Raw genomic sequence first — 17727 nt, 5'->3', positions numbered from 1 at the left:
ATGAGCACTTGAAAGATCTGGAAACAAGCAGCATGCATGGAAAGAAATGTGTCAGTGAAAAGAAAGCAAATCCGGGGAAGGACAAAGCACATACCTTGGAAACTGATGAGAAAGATTACATAAATTTGACTAGGAGGCTATGTGACTTGCTACCAGAATTGTGCAGAAGGAAGTCTAAGCTATCTGGGAAGCTAGACTAGCCACTAGATCTGCGAAATGCGCAATCCAGTTGGGAAGATGGTTGCTGGGATTGAGTAATGTGAAATTCCAGCTGAGAAGGACTGCTGGTCGAGGGACAAATTTGTGCAATTCCTTGGGCCAAGTAGCCACTGTCCTCCAGGATTGCAAAAAGTAGTTTAGGAGGCCAGTGTTGGGCTAGAATGCACAAATCTGGAGAGGAAGGTAAGCCTTCCTTCCCCAGATTACGCAATATAGCCTTGGTGAAGGCAGAGCCCAGGCCAAGGTTGGTCCAACTCGCCGATGGGAAATTGAAAGCAAGTAAGTCGATGAAATGAATTTTCACACTAAGTGATAGCAAAACTGATAAACAGTGAATGCAAAACAAGAATGGAAGATTCAGCAAACAAATCAACATGCATGTGGGTGAGGTTGTTCGCTGATTGGGTGAACGTCCATGCAAAACGATTTCATGCATGTGACAATAGTGAGATAGCAATGAAAACTAAAACAGAGCTAGGAAAAGCTATAATACATGCAAATGACATCAGGCATTCAAATAAATCAAGAAAACATCACTCACACAAGCGAATACACAAAAAGTGACAGAAATGTTGAAAAATACAAGTTGAGGCCACTTACCCGTGAATAGTTGAGTCGGATGTATCGAAGAGTCTTGGATGTGCTATGGGATGTCAAAGCTCCAAGATCAATGTGAATGAATGAGATCTGATGCGTCGAATAAATAAGTTTGGTCTCATGACGCGCATGCCACAAATCTAGGAAAAGGCGACACTTGGAGGGAAAATTCTAAAAAAACTTTGAATGTAACCCCTGGTTGCTAAAAATATCTCCCTAAATCATGGGATGCCTTTTTTATGTTGTCTCTTGCTATTCTGGGAAGATCAAGTCATGCATGCATGAAAGTCAAGTTTCCTTGGTCCCGGGTGGAACTAGTCAACTAGACTATTCATGCATGTAGTTGCTCAACTGCTTGGGAAAAATGTGCATTCTTGACTGTGAGATGGGCTCACTACCCAAGGGGATTGTGCAATTTCTGGGTAGAGCAACTGACTACTGCCCAGATTTGTGGAAATCCTAGGCTGAACAGTCTTGTTGCTAGGAAAAATTGTGCAAATCTTGCTGGGAGGTTTGGCTGGTAGGATTGCATAATCCTAGAGCCCAGCAAGCTGTCAGAGAGGATTGCGCAATTCTTGGAGGGAAGGTTGGTTACCCTCTAGGAATGCACAATTTTCAAGGGGAATTTTCTCAGCCTATAGCTAGATCAAGTCCAGGTGAGTAGCCTGTGAGGCACATGGATCAACTGTGATTGACAGGCTTCCTTTGTGCGAGGAAAACAACTGAAGCTTGATTACTTCACGAAGCAAGACAAAGTGTTGTGTAAGGTTGGTAGGGAGGCTCCAAAATAGGCTAAGGAATAATATTGGAGGGTGGTTGTAGCCACTACAAAAGAAATTTAGCTTAATTTCTTCTTTGATGAACTTGTCAGTTTGAAGGTTATCTTTAAATCTATCCACCATGGCTTGCATTTGGTGAATCTGTGAATCCTTTACTGATAATCTGGCCTGGTGTTGTAACCTCATTTTCTCGAATTCCCTCTAAAGCTAAGCTACATGTTGCTCTGCTTGCTGATTAGTTTTTCCTTGTTCTAATTTCTATTCAATTAGAATAATTTTTTGTTCTTTTTCTTTTAGAAGAAGTCAGACTTTCGTTGCTTTATCGATGGTGGTTGTGGCATAAGATCCTACAAAATGTGACAGCTTCATAAGATTTCTTGATGGGTCAACAGGAGCATCCTTCTACACAAAATCCATATGTTCATTCTCTAGAGTTGCAACAGTCGTGGTGTCTAATTTCCTCTTCTTTCTTTGTCTGTTAACTACAGCCTTATGAGTAGGACTGTAGAATATATCCAATGGAGGTATCTCTTCAATTTTCAAGACAAATTCAGAAGTAGGAAAAGTAGAAATAACCTCGATATCTTGAGTGTCTGTGACCCCTTTCTCTGTTTCCTCTCGATTTTCTTTGTGCTGGGTCTATTTGGGGATTTGCAATTCATATGTTTCCTCAAGATTTGTGCCTGTTTAGAGCTTCTTATTGAATTTCTCCCATTCTTTGTCTAGGTCAATGACTGGAACCTTCCGCGATTGAGCTGAAGTGGAACCAACCTCTGTATGCTTCTTAGCCAAGGCCTGTTCAGTCGTTTCCTCTGTATCTTTCTCAAAATCTTTATTAGGATTTCCTTCTCCATTCTGAGATTGTTTTTCTAAGTGTTCTAACTCATGAGTTGATTTCTCTTAGGTTTCCTCATCAGAATTTTCCTTTGAACTTCCCACCAAGCTTATGCTAGGAGTCAGTTCTCTTATTGGTTCAATTTGTAATAGGTCTAATGGGACCTTTAACAATCTCTTATTCCTATATACATGAAAATTATTAATATCATCTAGGCTTAACTGTAATGATGCCAAATGTAGAACCTGTGCAAATGTTTCAGCTCCTTGAAAGAGGTCATCAAAGAGATCTTCTTCATGCGTAAACTATTTGAATTTAACCATAGTGGTAAAGTCTTTAGCAACTTGATTTGGGTCATACTATCTCCCTGGAACTGTGGCCGATTTCAGAGACATAATAATCTTTGCTTCTTTTATCGTGTGCCCATTGTCATGTAGTGCGAAAGCACCACATTGTAATGAGAAGGCTAGCCAAATGGATTTCTTCTATTCCCTCGTGCCTTTGGTTAAACCACCCTCCCTTGTTGACTGGTAAGTTATTTCTCTAGCTAACAACTTGTCTGGGACACAATATGGGAGGACATGTGGAATAGAAATTCTCCCAAAAAATGTGATGTATGTGAACTTTTCTTCACCGAACCATCTTGCAACTGGCAAGAGGTCTACCTTGGCTTCTTCGGAAAAACCTGGGGGTCGTTCTATCAAAAATGGTTTTATGAATACGCAGCATAATACCCTATAATATTTTGTAAAAATAGGGATTGAATTGGAATTCCCACAAGATTTTATGGTATACATGGATAGGTAGAGGGTTCTGTATAATCCACTTCCAACCCATGTTTGGAAATTGAGAACAAAAACAAATTGCATCCATAACATAAGAACTCATAAAGAAAGGGGGAAAATTCTTGAGGAAACACTTCTTTTCTGTCTATATTCCCTAATGGCCATTGCTAAATTGTCTGATAAAATATAACTATGGTTCATAATTTTTGCGTTAACTATTTCATAAATTAATGGAAGCCACTCCATAGAAAATTTGGTGCTATCAACTTTACCAAATAATCTACACATCATCACAACTGTGAAATTATGTGGGGTAGAGAGGGATGCAATTTTGTACATACTAGATTTCTCCCATTTGAACTTGCCTTCACCTTCCCTCCAGGTTTATGTAACATCCAATGGGTCCTCATTCTCTTTAGTGAAATGCTCAAGAAATATTTGTTATAGAGATTTTGAGGCTCTAGTAGATGGTACATCTGGCATAGATTTTCTGGTGTGAAAGACCCCATGACCTCACGTATTGAATTCCTGAAAGTTTTTTCTAAGACATCCACATCATCAATCACAAATTTTACCATATTTTTGTATGGTAATATCTTAGGTCTTGCTGCTATTCTGTGTAAAAATGAATATGCTGCCTCAAAGTAGGAAGTGTCTGATGATTCTTCAACATCAAATGTTGCTTCCCTTTCCAGCGGTCTAGGTTTCTCTTCTTCCAATAGGTTATACATAGATTCCCATGACGTGGTTCCTCCATATTTGTGGTAGGTGGTATCGGAGAAAAGTCGTATCATGTTTGATTTCTCAAATGCAGTAGAATTTCCCTTCTTCACCATATTTTCCAACAACGTTTTCTTCGAAGGTTCCCTGAAATGGAGCAATGGAGATTATCGGATAAACATAAAGCGAAAATGATAGTGAAAATTCAATGATATAGTTAATTCTGAAAGGTGACAAGAAAGAAGATTTTATTCGAAAATGCAAATGAAAGATATCAAATCAAGTCGAGTCATTTTAAACATAAATGCATTAAAACTCATTAAATATGCACTAAGATCTTTTATCATGGCCTTTAATAACCATTTAAGTCATCAGATAAAAAACATGAAAGTAAAAACTTTAAGGTGATGAGTTTAAATTGTGAAATGTCGATTATGTGATTGCGATAAAGATTATCGCAATATTGCATTTTCGATTATGCGTTATTTCGAAGTTGTTTAGAATTTTGCAAGATGCAATGAGAGCAACATACATTTTATCGTTTAAAGCACATTTTTCTTAAATGAATATTTATTGCATAAAGTGACCTTTTACTATGCGTTGGAATTAACCAAAGTTTATAACATTTATCACATACTTCCATCAGGTCCAGGTTATATCACATTTCACAAAATTTTCATAATTCACAAGATTGAGTGTTCATTTTACTATGTCGCAATATCACAATTCACATATTCAAAAGGTCTTCTTAGTTGTGATTTTCGTGAATGCCGATATGTGATTGCGATAAGCACTTTATTCTGCAAGAAATACTTTAACCCTTAGTTTTAAATAAAAAATTTAACGATACCATAAGTTTGTTACAGTGATCCCTTTTATTGCAATTCGTAAATCCTGATTTGTTAATTAATCTTTAACATACATGATCTGGCGATATGTGATAAAGCAAGAATAGCTAGTCGCAAAGGGGTTTGCCTTGATATCTTATATTATTTAAAATTTTAATTCTAATAATTCAAAAAGGAAGCGCTTAAGTGCTAATTTTTTTGGAGGATTTTTATGAAGGGTCCCCATTTATCAATAGAATATTAACTATTAAATAAATAAATGGGGGGGTTGTTGAACAGTACAACACATAGTAATAGCCTTAAAAATGCTTCATTTTCCTACAATTAAACCACATTAGGCCACATATTATGAAAAACACCTTTTAATCCTCTTACTAAGCATAATATAACAAAAACTGTGAATTAATGTAAGAGAAGGATAGTTTTAAGGTTGGAGGATGGCATAATGATCTTCAAAATTTACCTATTGATGGGACTCATCATCACCCCCTATTGAAGGCATTGCTCATCCTCTAAGCAACTCAATCATCCATGTGAAGCTCTTTCATGGCCTTGGTGGCCTCCTTAACATCCCAAGGCTCCTCAAATGGTGTGCCTCTTATGGGTAAAAACTAGCATTCCTCCCTATCTTTTTCCACTCCTTCTACTCTTCTACTTCATCTCTACCTTCTTGTAAGCCTAGCAGCAAGGGTGGATTGAGTTTGAGTGTTTTCAATATAATTTTCATCCTCTGCATGATCCTCCTATACAATGGTGTTCTCTCCAAGGCATTCCTTAGCCTTTCAGGAGAGTGATATTCTATGATCTGTAGGTTGTGAGGTAAGGCATACCATCTCCTATATAGCGCCTGCAGACTTTATGTTCCCAACATCCTAAATATGTCTTCAAAGTGTATAATGGCTTACTCTTGGGTAGCAATGTATTTTGGTGCTAAAGCAGCATCATTGGAGATGAGGCTATGCTTGCTAATGACAACCTTTGGGCTCACTAGCTCTAGCCAGATATACAATGGTTCCTTCTCCTCCTTTTCCATTACCTTTTTCACCTCCTCAACTCTTATCTCCTTGTGAGTCATCCAGGATTCTAAACCCATCAGTTGCATATCTCCTAATCTTGAATTGAGATCCCAAAAATTCATATTTTTCAAAGTGAGTTTGTGCATATAAAATTCATCCAATTTTTCCCTGTCTTCCATGTTAGTTTGGTTTCAAAATTCAATGAACTTCTTGTAGCTCTAAAAAGGCAGAGATCTATATTGTGCCAAAGTTTTGATTTGGAACTGCAGTCATTGTTCTTTGAGAAAGAGGGCATAAGACTTTTATGATTGTTTGCATTATAGGGCTTCCATGGAAAGACTTTCCATGGTGGAAAGTTATGTTTCCTTCTCCTACATCCTCTCTCTCAACCTCATGTTTTCTGCATGTAGTTTCTCCTTCATCATAGACTTTCTCATTCTCAAATCACTTAACTATTTTCCCATTTCAGTGACCTTTTCTTCAATGTGGCTTATATCCTCTACATTCTTAGACCTAGAAATTTTCATCCACCTTTGGGTTCTACCTCTCTCTATCTCTAACTCATAAAGGAGTGGGATTGCAAAGTTTTTAGGGATAATCCTTCCTCCAATAAATTTGTAGTAGGATCCCAAGCTAGGTTGTGGGTTTGGTTCTTGGAGTTCTTGTAGGTCTTTTCCAATAGTATTTGAGGTGGTTGCTTCCTTTTGTAACTCTTTCTTGTCCTCCTATAGCTTCCCATGTCCTGCCTATAGCAAAATCTGCCCCTCCTATAGCAAACCCTGTCTCTCCTATAGCAAACCATGATCCTCCTATAACTTCTCTTCTTGTTCTTTCTCAAAGGTAGAATTTTCCCTTAGCTTCTTGAAGATGACAGACCTAGTGGTATGCCTAGTCATGGGTGTTATAGGTGACTTGGTTTTGGTTTTATGATGAGTGACCTCATCAATTTTTCCTTCACTAGGTCCTATTTATTCCTTTTTTTCTTTGTGACTCATCAATAGTTACAGGAACCTTTGTAGGAGTTTGTGGCTTCCCTTATCTAATTCTAGTGCTCTTCCTAGTTCTGAAATAGTTTGACTTGGTCTTGATTGCTTCCTCTTGGGCTTGACAGGAGTGTTGAATGTAGTTAATGTTGCATCTACTTCCTATTCAGTTTCTTCTGCTCCTTGGGGTGGAGAAGTCTCCTCAAGGCTTACTCTTTATTCTCCTTTCTTCTCCCCCTCTTCTCCTTTCAATTCTACTTCTCCTTCCTCTATCTCTTATGCCTCTTTTTCCTTTGTTTTTTATTCTTCTTCTTCTTTTATTTCTACCTCTTCCTCCTTTTTCTTTGCTCCTTCTTCTTCCTTTGTTTTTCCTTATCTTCCTCAAATACTAGAGGCTAGAGTCTCTCCTGGTGTGAGGGCTTGTGTTTCTATGAAAGTCTCCCTATCCATATCCACAAATTTGTTCCATATGGAAGGGATTATAAAGTTCTTTAGAGCATCCACCACTATCAAATTGATGAGGCCATGGTGAGCTATATGTTAGTGTTTCCATTCCCTTACCTTCTATTGTGGTTTTGAAAATTGTTTCCTGAACATTAGGGATAACCACTCAGTCTGGACCTTAGACAACTCCTTTTCTGTTTGGAATAGTGGATCTGACTGGTTTAACTAGGTCCAATCACCTTTTCCCAATTACTATCGATTTTACAATATATCTTTAACTACAAATAGCTAGGGACATTGGATCATTTATTTTGGCTGATCAGGCAAGAAGAATGACCCTTAAGTTGTTTTTGTGGAACAACCAAACCAATCTAAATGTTTTCCTCTTTAAAAAGAGAAATTCTAAAATGTAAGATCTATGATAACACATGCAAGGCTAAGTCTACAATGCAATTAATCTAACCTATCTCGTTTGAAGGAAAGGGTAACCCTTCTCTTGATTGAGAGCCAACTTAACTTAATGGGAAAAAAAGGTTTAAAGAATTAGAATTAATATGGAGGAATTAGATCAAGGAGATAGCTCACAAGATCTGATTCCTCATTAACATAAATACTAACAATTAAACACTTAGTAAATAGTTACATAAGTGCCTATTGAAAATATATCTAAATCCTTATTTATCATATGCATAAGAACTACAAAGATGAATTACTGAATTTCTTCAAATAAGGCATCATGTATGCAAGTAAATAATTATTATCCTAAATCAAAAGATAACTTGCCGATCTAAGATTATAACTATCTATTCCTATGCAAACTTCAACTCTCATATTATATCTAAAATGAAGCCTATAGAATAGTCTGAGCAGAATTTTAAGTGAATTAACACTCAAGATTCAAAGATAGTGCATGAATCCAATTATTAACTCATACATTCAAAATATAAATTGAAATACTAAAATAAGAATTTATTTCAGTTAAATCTTGTAAACAATAGTGTTAAACATCATTAACTGAAATGATCCTTTATTAATAAATGGAATCAAATCATAGATCCTCATAGAACGATAGTAATGTACAATCCTTTGGAGTTTGTAATCGATCTCTTCTTGCAAAAAATGTCTCCTCCTTTCAGCAGTAGTGTGTGATAAGCAAGAGTTTCTCCACCAACAAATATGATCCACAGTTATGGTATTACAAGCTTCTCTCCCAAGATTTGGGACCTACCATTCTATTAAAAAGACTAAGAGGTACAATAGTGAAAACCTCCAAGGCTTTCTCTTTCGAATTATGGACCTTTATTTCATACAAAAAGTAAGCTTAAATAGCATAAAACAATTGAATCTATTATGCAAAGCGTTGAGAGCATTTAAATAGATCCCTTCAACAATGCTTAAAGGAAAACAATATTTTCGTAGAAGTTTTTGAAAGTGATTTGTTGTCTTCATTAGCTTTGTTTGTTCCATCAAATTCTTTGGATGTGTGTCTACCTGTTTGAACTGATATGCCACTTATCAATACAATTTTCCTCCTTTGTCATGAACATGAACAAGAAAAACATGAATCGATAAGCTAAAAATAAATGAAACTGATAGACAAGTTTTATTTGAAACAAATCACATTTTGCAGGAAATCAGGAAAAACGTAGAGCACAATAATTCCCGAACACAACCATTATTGAGAGCCATGCAGAGTGAGGTCTATGGTAAGACAAGTAAAACTTTTACAGCTTTATCGCAAAATCACAATCGCTTTTAGACCGGGAGTTGAATTATCATCATATTTGAAGCAAGGAGAATCCCTATTTGAATAGACAAAAATTCGAATAAGACCAAATCTCAATCGGAATGGTAGAGGAGGAATGGCTTAAGGTCCATGACTTTTGCGATTACACAAATGTGGGAATTTATGGATTGCATTGTATAATCCCATTGGGTCGAGATATATCGCATATCGCAATAATGGAGTGGTAGAATGATGTCTTATCACATATCGCAAAATAGGTGGGAGGCTTAGTGTTTTTATTTTTATTTTCAGAGGGAGTTTGAAGTGGTAAGTGGTTTGTGAAGGGGGAATTCTGAAAGAAAGGAGGAGTGACATGTAGAAATAAGGCTTAGATGAGAAAACCACTTTTCGGACCACACCACCCCCCCATGACAAACTTAAAATTGAATGGGGGGGGGGGTCTGAAACCATTATATGTCATTAATCTAAGTGAATACATTTGAGTCATTTATTAAATCAAGCAAATTCATCCTTTTATATCGCAATCGCAATCGGAATGGGCAGAAATGGCAGGAATGACTTAAGTTCTGTGACTTTTGTGATAGTCGCAGACGTGAGATTTTTGTGAATTGACATGTAATTATTATTGGGTTCGGGGCTTATCGTAAATTGTAATCGGTGTCGAAAGGATTGAGACTATGATTCTTGTGATTGTGTGGACGCAAGGATTTATAAGTTGGAGTGAATAATCTTGTCGGGTCTAGCTATCACAATTGCAAATTCTCTAGGGTGAAGGTGTTGGCTTGTTGGAGCCTGACCCAGGTTCAGATGTGATTTAGCCAAACAAATCCCGGTACTACTAGCCCTTTCAGCAACATTTCGTGGAGTGCAAACTAAGGTCTCACCCAAAGTAGTATGGGAGAGTGCTAGAACTAGGTTTCTACACCGTGGAGATGTCTAATGGTTTTAAGAGGTTTTCAGTTCGACCTTACACGCATGTCACTACGTGCACTTACATGTACCTCGTAGCTTGTGATGTTGACTTCATGCAACCCTACTCGGGGGCCGAACAATGTTATTACCCAAATCCTTACTAGTAACCCGATATTAGCTGATTAACTTAGCTTACTTGCATGTGTAAAGCATACTTAGCAATATAAATCATTCATACAAGTGCACAGAGTAAATAAATAGTACATTAGAAATTGATATCAAACAGGTAATAACTCAAGAACAGATACACATAATTCAAATAAATCTTCTCTTATTTATTTTCTTCCTTTGGTTACAGACTCTATTCCACCCTACACACTCAACTGCAGGGGTCTGCGCAGTCATTTGTGGACTCTACTAGGCCTTTGCGCACTCAGGTGTAGAGCCTATTCCTACTCTATGACCCAAGACACACTTAGACACTTGCTTTATGCTTCTATCTCATACTCCGTTCTAACTTAACTATATTTTACACTTAGAGCTTCGCTCTATTTATACAATCCCATGGTCCGCAGACCATGGGTAGGCTGACATTACATTCAAAACTAGGGCGAACAACCCTATGACTCTAACATACATTTTGTGCCTGCAATTCGTGGAGCTTTACAAAAATATCAACTCAAAACTTGGGCTTTGAGCCTAAAAACATGTCGTGGGGGGATTCCATGCCCAACAGGCCCCCAACACAAACATCGTGACTCGCCCTCGAGTCACTCTTTCAGTGTGGTAATCTTGGCATAGAGTCCCTCCAACTACTCTCGAATGGTACTGGTGTCCGGAGCGCACTGAGCTGCTACTTTCTGAACCTGTTGCATCCGTTCTTCTTAGACCTCTGTGGCCGGTGCACTTTCCTGCATCTGTGTGTGCATCCCCTGTATGTGTGAAAGCTTCCCTTTGATATTTTCCATGATCATGAAGGCCTCGTCAATACATGGTTGAATGCGTGCTTTGAGAACTGCCTCCTTATGGTGTGCCATGTCCACCTGCTCCTTTAATGCCTTGGCTTGTTGCATCCTCGCAAGCCATTCAGTGAGGACTATTATCTACGCAGTTCCTCTGACACTGTCGTACTGCTGCTGGAGTTCACGTGCCTCTGTCTCCAGGCACTGGATGTTGGTGTCCTCCTGCAAAGTCATGAGGACCTCAAGTGTCTATTCCAACATGCCAATACAGTCGCGCACTGCACCTCCAATTTCTTCCAACCTTGCTACAATAACGCTAGCACGTTGTTCTCTGATTTCTGGGGGAGTGGAAGGTTGTGCCTTCAACCGCAGCTTAGTGATCTAGAGATTCAGCTCCAGTTGCACCTTTGTCGTCTCTTTCTAGCCTCACAAACTCCGATTGCCAAACTGTGGATCCGGACTTCTACGGTAGATCTGTTGCGATGGCCAACTCCGAGACACATCAACAAGTGTCATCTACCATCTACACCAAATGTTGATTTTGCAGCACCAACTTGTCACACTGCAAGTTGATTTGTTCTATGATTATTTTATGCTCGCCAAAAACTTGGATCATGCAGCTCTCCCTGATGCGCAACTCTACCGTTATCCCATCCTGTAGCTGATACAACGTTTCTCAAAGAAGGGCAGCCAAATTAAGGCCAAGTCCTTTCAACATGCTAACCGAAAATCTATCGGTCACATTCACTGCAATTATGGCCCCTTCCGGCAATACTATTGTCCATCCATGCATGCAACATCTGCTCTACTGCTGAGAGTCCTGCTACGAGGTGGGTAGAAAGGGTACCCACCTGAGGGGGCAGCACCTATAATTCCTATAGATGTGCCCTGAGGGCCCCCAACACAGCCTGATGTTCCTGCATAAAATTCTGAAGCACTTCATTTGTGACATCACGGACTCTCTCGTTGATGTCATGGAGATCACCTTCCGTTAAGGTGATTGGGTCAATGGCCAAATTCAAGGCCTTGACATTTTTCCTTGGTCCTACTCTTTCTGTGATGCATGGGTTCTTTAACTTTGTTGATGCGTCCATTGGGTCTGTGCTTCCTTCTAATGTTTCTATTTCTTCTGCCTCCTGCCCCTATGAGGACATTTCTTGGCCCTCATCTTCCTGTGATGTTGCTTCCTCTGCTACCTCTACTGCTACTACTGCTTTTGTGGCCTTCTTCTGCTCTGTGGCTTTTTGTGCCACTTCTCACGCTGCCCCTACCTCAGTTGCTGATTTTTCCTTTCACCTTTTCTCTATCAATTGAGTGACGCGCAACTAGGAATTTTCCTTTTTTTTTATGTGTTTTTGCCTTCTCTAATTATACCAAATCTGGGGCGTGCCATTCGGGAGTCCATGTCTCCAAGACAGTAAAAATCATGTCATCAATGGCTACAAAAGGTAGCTACATCCACTGCTTCATCGAATCCTTTCATGCCCTGATATAAATGTTGTGCATATCAGCTTTGAAGTTTTAAAAACTCTGCAGACTATTTTACGTTATAGGTGACAGGTGTGACCTCTGGTTGATCCACATCCGGTTGCTCGCCTCCATGAGCACCTAGAAAGTTTTGGTGTCGCAAATCCAGTTCACGTCCTTTGTGGACCAGAGTGATGCATACTTCACGGCCTCTAGTAGCTCTCTACCATTGTTGGGGAATTGACTGTGCTCTTGCAGTTCTCCTGCCACTAACAATATGGATAATAGCAACCCCATGCAGTGGAAGTTTTTACGCTGCTCCTAGGCTTTGCAACAGTTTGTCAAAAATTATTCATAGAGGAATTCAAACCAGTTGAACTGGACCCCCTTCGCGCACTGCTTGTCCAGTGCAACCACCGGCACCGATACTTTGTTGACGCGACACTTCCTCATAACCTTTCCAGCTAGGAGTTGGGTTGCTACACGTACCCCTTTTTCCTTGATGCTAGAGATGGCGTAGCCCCTCTTCTTCTTCTCCAGCTTGTATTTCGCCTTCATAGCTTCTAAGAGAGCAAAATCACTGCCCTTTCCGGCTATAGTCGTGGGGTCCTTTCCTTTACAAGGGAGGCGAGAAATACGGTGAATGAGGTCTGCCATGATGGGAATAGGCTCCTCCAGCCATAGATACCCATCATGCACCAGGCAGAGCAGCTACCTAATGATGAAAATGGTGATGGGTGCATGGTGGAAATGTGGTATCCATAATAAGTGTAGCATCCCGCCCTTTTCCACACAGCACAGCCATTTCCACGGCTCTAACGTTATCACCTCCCCCTTAGTATTCTGCTTCATCAGAGGCATGGTCTCCAGATGAGGGAACTTCTCGTAGTCAGTGAGGTCCCAGTCTTCAAAATTCATGGTTGGCACATGGCCCAAGTGCGTGCCTTAAAACATGATGTCATCTGGGAGGAGCGGGGTCTGGAGAGGACTCTTGGTTTCATCCGGATTCTTCTGCACTTTAGTCTTCCCTTTCCACAGAAGGACATATGCGGGCAGTTTTGTTGTAGAGCGTAACAGTTGGATATCTTCTTCCATGTATTGTTCCTCTTCTTTTGTAGCGATCAGGGCTTGCAATTCTTCTTCTTCCTCATCTGTTTCGATCATGACATCTTTCTATTTTTTGCCATTGATAGCTTGCTACGCAATGGGTTTCTTGGTGACACACGTACTGGAGCCATTGCCTGTTTATCTTTCTTTGGCGTCAGCGTTCGCAATGATTTGGAGATTTCTATCATAACCCTGATGCCTTTTGGTACATCCTCTATCATTTGGGTATGTGCAGCCTCACTGGCGGTTACCTCTTCAATCCCTAAACCATCCTTAGTGGTCATCATCGTAGCTAGGTTGTATTTGGTCACTCGTGAACTTAGGGGCTCAATTATCGCTCGACTCTTAGTGCTCAGTGCTCTGCTCAAGCGCTCAATTCTCAAATGACCAAGTGTTGTTCGCTGGCTAGCCCTTTGTGTTTTATAGTGCCTTTCATATTTGAATTCGACCGTTCCCCCCAATTTCGGGCCATTAATGCTTTCTTGGCAGCAGATTTTCCTAAATCTTTCCCATAACTCATGTCTTAAATGCCTGTCACCCACTCCATTTGGCCTCAAATCGCACATCCCATTGTGAATAGTTACCTCAATGATCACTTCCCAGCCAACCTGTGTGGCAGCTCAGCCCTCTGTGCGTGGTCACGAACCTTGTGACATTTTGATTCTGCGCACATCTCCAATATCGTGTAGCTCCTAGGTAGAATATTTTATAGTCCCGCACTCCCTTTCAGCTACCTGGAGTGCTAAGACTGTTCTTCCTATGGCTAGTTAGATGGTCGCACCACCTGTGCGGGGCTCCATCACGTCTTCCATCATGGTTCGCAGAGAATCCCCATCTTCCATTGTGGTGATCGGCATCACGCACTCGACTATTTGCAATGCGCTACCCTGGTCACTATGTTTAGCGATATGCGGTCCAAGCCATGGTTACAAACTAACCAATTCACGATGATAGTTTTAAATTTTTCAGTATGATCGTACGCACCTTGCCTTACCATCCTATTGTGCTGTACAACAACCCCCTATTTATTTAAAATAATTTACAAAAACTTTAATTAGAAATGGGTCCCTTTTTAATAAACTTAGTAAAATTAGTGATTTAATAAAACCACTTGCCTGGCATTAATCATATCACACATAAAAACCCTTATCAAAAGGCCCGATGCAATAGAGTTATTACCCAAAACCTTTTTGATAAAATATGAAATATCCTTTTAGAAAGCCATCATAAGTAAATCTCTGATGCGATAATGCGATCGGAGATCGCATATCGCTAAGTTAAGCCACAATGCATCCTGAACACTCTTTTCTAAACCTCCAATCCGATAACGTAATCGCAATTGGAAATTGGAGGTATCACATGACACATAGCGGAAGCCCTTTCGAACTTCCCGATTGTGATATCATAAAGTAAGGCACATGTTTCAAGAACTGCCAAAAGGTTTTATTGGCAGGCGGAAAACATAAAAGCGGTAATAGACGAAAAGGTAATAAATCAAACAATGCGCAGATTACCACGCTGCCTTATTATATTCTTTTATCACGATCAGAGCTATCAGTCTGAAACATTAATCCTGACCCATTGAATCTCCCGATTGTGTTTCGCGATTTATCGTTGATCGCTGATCGAGAAAATCCAAAAACATGTTTGAAAGGATTACCAAGCATATGTCTGATGCGACGGGTAATTATTACTTTTATTTACTATGATTGGTGGTTATGATGGTTATTTATTTTGTAGTTAAGGGTGAATCCTTCGCGGATTTCACCTGTGGTGATACTTAATTACAATTGGTTTATCATATGTGAATTACCTTAACTGTTTTCATTCCGTATTAGCTTTTAGCAAAAATATTTCTCTGTTAGTTTTCCATTATCTGTGTAGAGATACTCTAAGCTTATGAATCCGGAAAAGATGGGAAAGAAGGTGAAGAAAGCCAAGGCCCTTGTAGTATTTAAAGAAACAGAACCGAATAAGAAAGGATTGATATCAGATACGACTTGCCTTGGTTTAGGAAAAGCAAGCTAGGAGAGTATATATAATTTACTAAAAGCCGAAGAGCCTGAAGAACTCGAAGAAGAAGCTACAGTAGATTCTACAAGAAAATCAGAGAATACATTGAAAGAATTGGCCTGCTCATACCTACACAGAATAGTAGCGCATGCCAAGGTTTTGCCATATAATGACGTGGTTATATGGATTGTTGAGAGCATTGCAACCACGGATAGGGCATTTACTACAATGGAAGGAAAACTGTTCGGGTCATTTAGAGTAGAGGATCTTAGACAAATGTACCATTTACCAAACCCAGAGAAGAAGTATAATAAATCATTCTTAGAATCTTTTTCCAAGGAAAAAGACATGAATCAGACCCTATTAGGCAATGGAGACACTTCCCGACCAAACACAAGCACGAGACATCGGGTATGTACTCTGTAGATTCATTAGCCTATCCTTATTGTTATGCTGGCGCATTGATGTGCAGACTCTTCGGAGTCCATAATTCTGCTAAGTTCTCTATAGATATGGTTCCTTTAATGGAGGCTGAAATTAATGGTTATATCATGGACTGGGCAAACATTATATCTGATAAAATGGCCACTAAGATACTTGAATATAGAAGAAAGAGGTCTGTGACTTCCCGGGTGATACCTCCTTTTTACTTCAGTGCCTATATTATGGACACCATCTGTTTTAATTCTGAATACCCCATTCTCGGATGGAGATGTACTCCCCAGGATCCCAATCTTGTTCACATCTATCACAAGGAGCTATGGAAAGCCCATTATAAGAACCACTTATATAGAATCTTTCATGGTTTTATTCTTCCTACACATTATTCCATGTTCAATAAGCCTACTCCTAGGTTATCCGAGGAGGCAATGGTTGACTTAACAACAATTGACAGTTGGTTTGGAGAAGATAAATTCACCTATATAAGGCTTTTCGGCAGTCTTACTAGTCCTCATGTTCTGCCTCTGTACATCCCCGATAAACTACTGGCCCGGGAATTAGCATATCAGATAATAGTTGCAAGAATGTCAAAGACCCTTAGGGATTCCAAGAAACACATGTGGCCTACATTTCCTCTTCGGTGTGGTGCCTTTACCCTACATGATTTTAAACATGCAGAAAAAGAGGCCGAGAAAATCAAGTTGTTAAAACTTGCAACTATTCTGAAGAGGCAATATGACACTCAAAAGGTTGTCTATAATGTTACCTCTCAGGCTAAAATCACCAAATTTGATCATGAAGAGGATAACTTTGACGACTTTTTTGCTTCAACAAAAATATTTTTCCCAGTCAAAGAAATGGCTAAGACTAAATTGGGAACAAAAGGATTAGGGAAATTCAATAGACTTAGGGCCTAGAGATTGGAAACCTTGCCCCTAGATTTATTAAAAAAAACGTCTATGGTACGACCTCAAGGCTACATTGAAGAGAAAATTACTATGAATGCTTCTGAAATTGAAAAAGTTCCTGAGAATACCCAAGGGTTCACTACACTAGAGGTGTCTACAGCACAAAAATTAGTAGTCAACACAGTTCCGATTGTAGGAACAAGAAGCCCACCCAAGCTTCATAAAGACATAAAGATCATCCCTGAAAATCCCTCTGATGAAATTTTTTTTCATATAGAGGAAATACCACCACTAGATGTCTTCTACATCCCTAAGCATAGGGTTGTAGTCAAAAGATAGAGGAAGAGGAGAAAAATTGATCACTCTTCTCTTTTGACTCCTCAGATGGAAATGATGAATGTGGTATGGAGGGAGGAAATAAATCTCTTTGAAGATTTAACCAAACTTTCTCAGTATGCTGGATCATATACAACGGCAAAAATAGATAAGGTTTTAGAGGTTAATCATTTATTGAAGGAAAAAGACCAGGCAATCATTCAGCTAGAGGCACAATTGGTAGAACGACAACAAAAAATAGAGCAGCTTGAACAGCAGTTGGCGGAACAAAGACAACTTAATGAACAATTGAATGAGAAATTAATTAATGAAAAGCAGAGAATTGATGAACAGGACATCCATAAGAAGCAAGAATTGTCTCAAGCATTGAGCAAACTACAACTATTGAACGAGAAAGTGAAGAAATCAAAAGAAGAGTAGATCTCCCAAATGAAAGATCAAATAGAGTGATTTAAAGGATATCTCCATGTGGATGAATTCAGAACTGAGGCCTTGGAGATGACCAAGGCTTTATCCTGGCAATTGGACCTTCTGTGTCATAACATATCATTGGTCATTCCTTTATATGATATCTCAGCAATTATGATCGAAAAATCAGTGGATGTAAG

This window comes from Pinus tabuliformis, chromosome J (assembly GCF_031772625.1).
Source record: "Pinus tabuliformis cultivar Carrire ecotype Pingquan chromosome J, CPIR1, whole genome shotgun sequence".
Lineage (NCBI taxonomy): Eukaryota > Viridiplantae > Streptophyta > Pinopsida > Pinales > Pinaceae > Pinus > Pinus tabuliformis.
The sequence above is the reverse complement of the archived record's forward strand: the minus strand, read 5'-3'. Positions refer to the sequence as shown.